General features: G+C 46.8%; 1 protein-coding gene across 1 annotated transcript in view; it reads left to right on the forward strand.

Moving 5' to 3' along the window:
• LOC106743240 (dipeptidase 1-like) overlaps positions 1 to 6,928 on the forward strand; it is a 105,115-nt gene that overhangs the window by 74,697 nt on the left and 23,490 nt on the right. The window lies entirely within an intron of this gene.

Genomic DNA, 6,928 nt, shown 5'->3' on the forward strand with positions numbered 1-6,928 from the left:
TAACCATTAATATTTATCAAACAACAACAATGCGCCATCTAGAGCGTATCGATCCGCGCCGTCGCGTCTCTTATAGATATATATATATATATATATATATACGCGTTGACGTTCGCAATATAAATTTTACGCACAACCGTTCACGTTACACAGGACAGCTCCGTCGCACCCGTCAGCCATGATTTACTGCGGCATCTACGGCCGTGCGATTTATTTAGCAATTTTACGACCGGTAGCAATATAAATATCACGATATAGTCGCGTAAACCCAACGACAAATCCATCGAGGGTTAAGCCGAGTCCGTCCTTAATAGCGGGACCCAGCGGTAAGCACGTCCATACGGACCAACTTCGTTGCTCCTGAGTGCTCGTCCGCAGATAAAAGCTTGCTCAGAAAATGGAGTGAGAGGGAGAGAGGGAGGGAGAGAGAGAGAGAGAGAAAGGAAACTCGGAAACTGAATGCGGAATCGTTTCCCCTCACCTCGGCTCCCCGGGAACCTCAACGGAAACACGAGTAACCGGGGAATGGGAAGCTGTAACTACGGGAAGACTCGAATTCCAACTTCCATTGTAAATCAATATTACTAATGTAAGCAGCACCGGTTGATGCGCGGTGTCCACTCGGGTACGATTCTTCGTGGTGAAACTAGCTCTCGAGCCGTAGATACGGCGACTCGGAACGCGACTTTCAGCGATAATTCGCGCGGGAGTTTCGCTTCGAGAGTGACCCGAGGATAAGCAACTTTTGATCAGCGAATTACGGTACATCGATCTTAAAAAATCAGGACTTTTAATAAAAAGCAAATAAATTGGATAAACGTTGGTAAGTAAAGTGTTTATTCATTATTATGTCAAGATCAAATAATCGACTGAACATGATTTTCTATTGTTTTAATATAAATAATTATAGTTTATGTAAAAATAGACTGATACAATTCTTGAAATAAAATCAAGGAATAATCAACGGAACGTAACTTTTTATAATACGTTTTGATATAATTATTATGTCTAATTAGACTGATACTCTTGAAATAAAATTAAAATAACAATCAACAGAACATAAAATATGTAATTATGTGTTGAGAAAAATAAATAATTTCAATAAAAGAAATAAGACTTCTGTTTAATTAAATAGAAACTAAAGTAGTCCAGAAAGCATTAGCGTCGGACGTTTTTAAAAGGTTTTTAAAACTTTATCAAGTTCTTATCCATTTCCTACGCAGTATTTTTACCACTAATGAAAATCCATTAATATTAGAGGTAGTAATTGCGTGGGTGCCTAAGAAAATTGCATACATTTCTATCTAGGGGGAATTTATTATTATGTTTTGTATGATTTATTTCTCGTTAAGTGAAAAATAGCGCTTAGAATTCTGTCAGGAACTAATGAGAGCCGAAAATCAGGATGTCCAGCGAAAATTGGATCGGTTGGTCATCCTAGATTCGACCGTCGACGTAATCGTGAGAACATTCGCCCGTTCGATAATTTCATTGGCCGGGATTGATCTCCGATGAATGTTCGCTCTCTCGAGAGTCTCACCCGCTAAAGAGAGAGAATAAGTTTCAATGATAAAATGAACCTTGATAATAATATTTCGCGAGAATAACCCCCCCCCCCGGCCGCGGTAATATAAAACGTACGAGCTATTGAAAATCTCTCACGATTTTAATCAAACCTTCTGAAGTAGATTTCCATTTACCTAACATTCGTCGGCCGTCACGTCGCGCGAAATAAATCGACCGCACGGAGCTCGCGTGTCTGATTTCACCCCCGTTATAATATTTCTGTACGAGATTCTCGCGTGTAACATCCTCTATCGCGATAATCTCCGCAATATTGCGTTATCCTGGAAGCGTCGAAGCGCGCCGCGCCGCGCCACGTCAAATTTTCCCCGCGAGAGGAAGACAGCTCGAAAATCTTTTTACTCGCACCTGCGAAACCAATTTATCACACCGCGGATGTTCGCTCCTATTTCGCGTCTGTAGCGAAACAAGTCGGCGATCGAATCGAAGGTGCATTAACGTGCCGCGCGGAAATTCGCGCCGGCGAAGTTCAAGACTCCGGGGCGGGCGGTACTTATGCATAGATAAAAGCGCGCCGAGGCAGAATAGCGGGCGGGGTTCGGCGGCGAAATGGTTTCCGCGCGTTTTCCGCGGCGAGCCGTGAAGAAAACGCCGTGAAAAAGCGCTGGCCGAACTCGCCCGCAAACCGCAGAAGCAACGCGGAGGAGCGGCGAATCACGAAATAGTTGACGCAAAAGTTCCCCCGGTGGACGATAGAAATTTAGCTAACGGCCTTTTGATGAGACGCGATTTACGAGGGACAGCGGTTGGCGTGTTGATGGACAAATCATGTAACTTTTGCGCTAAACTTGACAAAACTGCCGCGGCGAAATCGAAACGATTTTATAACGAAGCCCACGAGAAAAACATGATAGACGCTCGGACGTGTATCGGAAAACACTGAAGTTTCCATCTCTTTTTCTCTATCGCTTTTTCACTCAGTCGTCAACATATATTTAAAACCTTGGACTTAAATTACGTCAATCATTTATTCATATATCTCTACTTATAATTCTTCTATATTTATTTATCATTTTTATTAACGTACAATTATTTATCTGCTTATAATTTTCTATTTTTCTTTTTTTCTTCTTTTTTACGCGCTGTAGCGCGTTAACCCGTAACTGATAGGTCCAAGAGATCCTAGCGAATTTCGTTTTCCCGATAGTTTCAAGTGTATCCATCCAGAGCGTTCTATGTGCTTTAGTACCTTTCAAGCATTACATACTGTACACGTTGTTTCTACTAAATGTTATAACTAGCGTAGGGTTTTATCTCAAGGCGCAGAGTAAACAATGTTTTGTCTGTCTGTCTGTCTTTCCTCGAAATGCAATTTTTCCGGTATATTCTTTCCGCGAAAGATAATAATATGATGAGATAAAATGGAAAACAACGGTTCGCGACTGGTCATTGCCACGAATTTAGGATTGACCCTTGACACAGTGCGATTTCTATAATCATTGTTAATATGAATAATGAATAAATAAGCCTTGTAAACCGTGCGCCGCGATTAACGCAATTAAATATACACGCAGCGCACAGCTCACGGTAGGTGGTGTTAGTAACGATACGTGAACAATACATGAGGTATTAGCGATTACCGATTAGTTTCAATTCATGCCGGTGATGTATTTTGAATTCGACACGATTCGATATAGCGCGCCAAGTGCTTTCCCGTATTAATTAATCAACATGGAAGTTAATCTATTATATTTTGATTCAGAAGTAGCTAATTCACTATTGGCGTGTTTCCGCCGTGGGGCACGCCGAAAAATGCAATCGTGGTCGTAGAAGTAAGCGAAACGCAGTGTGATGCTGCCACGTCGTCACTAATTAATATAGATTTTACACGTGAGATATATATGTATATATACCGCACAACGCGGTACGCGTATAGCAGTTACGAGGAAGTGTATCGACGCGCGAATGAAAACGTGTCGCGCATTCGAAATTGCATTGGGGGATTATCAGTAAATATTATTTAGCATTCTAGGATTAAATGGCCGTGAAATAATGTGACAATAATGACAATGAGGTTACGCAATAAATAACGTCGAGTGCATCACGGCATTATTATCTTCAGCATCGCGCCACGTTTCTGCCGACTTCACTGCAAAACCAAGTGCGCAATTTCACACACCTGTGTGTGTAATCACTTTTTACGCATTTCGTACGCGTCTTGTTATTATGATTTTATATACATAAGTGTGTAAGAATTACACTATACACACGGAAAAAAAATTGAGTGTTAATTCAAGACTTATATATTCTAATCGACGTGATTGTTGTTTCATATATAAGCAAGAATATATAATCTTTTCCTTTACGAAAATTTAATAATAAATCTTCACATTATAATTCCATTACAATACTAGGATAGTCTACCAAGGGGCACAGTATGATTATTCTGAAAATACCTTGTTTAAAAAAATTTTTTTTAATTGTACCAAAAGCGTTGCTTTGAGTAAATTCTATACTTGAATCTAATGTACGTTAATCTTCTTCCAACAATATGAACGTTTTCTCCCTCCGCCACACAAAGGCGCGTTCTAATCCGTTGCAAAGGGAGCGATTCCGTTAATTATCGAAATCATACGTGGCGCACGGTATGATCGCGTCAGTGACTGTTACACGATACCGTCCCTTTTAACGTCACACGGCGGGATGGAATTGTTCAGTTTCCTCACGAACCACCGCCGGGGAAAAGTTCATTCCGTTTAGCTCCACAAAAGTGCGCGTGTGAGGGCCGCCGCGACAAAAAGACGCGCGCCCGTTCTGCCCGTCCTTCCGGCGCGCTCCGAACAATCGTGCAAAAAGTACGGCGGTAAAAGCGACGTAACGAAACAAGGAAACCGCCGTGTAATTCGCGGCGCGACTGTATCAAGGCGCATTCGTTGCGGCAGTAAACCGGTTTTTCGAGGCCGAGCCGCTCGAACTTCGCCCAGGCGGCGACTCCGCGCACACCTTGGATATCCTTAACAATGGCAATCCTGTTTACGAGCAAATTCCCCGCAACGGGAGCGCGACGAAATTCCGTTTCTTCTCAGCTCGTTGAGGCGCGCACGGAGACGGAAACCGAGTTCCCGCGTCCCTCCCGCCGCCGTCCTCCTTTCGGCCCTCGACTTGCGCCGAAAACGCGGTGAAAGTACCGTGACCGCGAAAAGATTGGCGAAGTTTGCAGCGGGGGAACCACGATAAAGGATAATCAGCGCAAGTCGAGAGCTTCATCCACGAGGTAGACCGCGCCGGACCGGCAGCCTCCATCTCGTCGCCGTGTTTATCCGAGCTATATTCCCTCTTTCCGACTCCCCTCCCCCCTCGACGCCTCTCTTCTTATCCGGCTGCCACTTCGCAAGCTTTCCCCGGTGCGAAACACAGGAAGCGCAGTGCGGCGGCGGGCCATTCTGGGCGCGAGAAAATGATTTTCTTGTCGGGGAAAAGGCCGTTTCGAGGGAATACGAAAACGAGAGATCTCTCACGGATGGTGCGAGAGAGCACTTGCGTGCGAAACGCATCGAGAGCTTTGTTTTCGAGAGCTCCTCGACGACGGTGCGACGTCGCATTGGCAAAGAGAATATGTACCGTGGTTTTCTCCCCACGAGTGAAGCAAACGACGCGCGCACACACACACGCACACACAAATACACCGCGTCTCTTTCGTGCGCGCCTTCCGCCAAGATCATTTTTGTGAGTATCTCAGAAGAAGAAATCTTACCCCGAGCAGGACTACAAATTTCATACGCGAAACCCGTGAGGGAGCTATCACGGAGCACGCGATTCCCCGTCGATTTTTCCAAGAATACAAGAAGCGGCAACTTCAACGCAAAATGAGCTGCGAACGGAAGCTGGGAAGAATCGCGCGCGAACGTTCCTCTTTGTTGAGCTTCCCTTCGAGCGAAAACGCTCCCACGAACGGTTTTTAATAAGCAACATGACTTCTCGCGTCAACGGGGCGTCATCGTATCGCAGAGACACGCGTGCAAGTGCACACGAACGCCGGTCTCGTCCGTGAACGCACCGGGTTGCACCTATTGACACAATTACGTCCGCGGAGGCTGATGTTATTCCACGACGACGGCAACTTCGGTTTAACCCACATCGCGTTGTTTATCCCTTATCCGTTTTACGCCGACGCTCTCAAGATGCGTTTTCTCCGATCAATACATTTCCGGGCCGGATTTCTCGAAACGTTGCGCGCCGCTATCGAGCGGATATATATTCCGCTTGGCAGCCGTCGCATGTTTTGAACCCCGCTCCGCTCGTCAGTGTTATCTGCTTTCCTTCTGCAAGAAGGCACGTAGCTTTCCGGTCGGACGGCTTTATCCGCCGTTCCGTGATATCGTTATTAACTGCGATTCGCCATGCGATCGGCCGCCACCGGGAAGGGTGTCCGGAAGATAGGAACGTCAGATCCGCCCGGCGCTGTTCGCGACGCTAACTCCATCAGTTTAGCGGCGTCAGATTATTAGCGCGCGCGCGCGCGTCTATTTCGCCGTGACGAATAACCCTCTATCGTGCGCATCTGCCGCGCGATGTACCGGAAAGATGTCTACACGCGCGTCATGCGCATCCGCACTCATGTAAATTACCGCGTAAAATATACCGTGGATATTTGGATTCGCATACAGTCGTTACAACGCGATATTACCGAGAACGATAAATCCTGGGCGGGCGCGCGCGCCCGCCCGCGAATTATGTCGAATATTCGCGACGACAGCGTTCGGGTCGCGATTTTTTATAATTTATCGCCGGGCGTGATTTTTTGTTCCATTTCGGAGTAACGATCGCGATGGGACCGAGCCCCGCGGGAGACGAGGCGCAAAAATGCGCGCACGACATTGCAAATGCGGCGGAACGCGATTATGTCGTCATCCAGGTGTGCGAGCGTCGAAAAGCCGTACGCGGGAGGAGCCACGGCGTCTCCCTTTTCCCTTCGCCATCAAAAGAGAATTCGTTTCAATTGCATGAGGCTCCCTCCCAGTCGCGCTCCGACCGTCTCTGCTGCTTTTCTTCCCGACCGAATCCTCTCCGATCCTCTCGCGCGCACTACCCTCTTTCACCCTCGGCTATCCCGCGACGCGCCACCCCATCCGTGTCGTCATGCGATTAGTATAATAACGTTGACGTCGGGAGGGCCGCGCGCACGCAGCGCGAGAATCGAGGATGCCAATCGCATTAGACTACACCCGGAACCGAAACTCAATATTTACGCTAGCGCGCGGCAACTCGGCGCTAATTAGACCGCCAGGTAATTGGTAACGCTAGCTCTCAAAGCCAAGGGGAGAACGCGGCGAAATTCGGCCCGAATACCGGTATATACTCTTGCTCGCTGCGTGAACGGGTCTCCACCCCCCCCCCCCCCCCC

Source organism: Dinoponera quadriceps, unplaced genomic scaffold, assembly GCF_001313825.1.
Source record: "Dinoponera quadriceps isolate SergipeBrazil2010 unplaced genomic scaffold, ASM131382v1 scaffold616, whole genome shotgun sequence".
Lineage (NCBI taxonomy): Eukaryota > Metazoa > Arthropoda > Insecta > Hymenoptera > Formicidae > Dinoponera > Dinoponera quadriceps.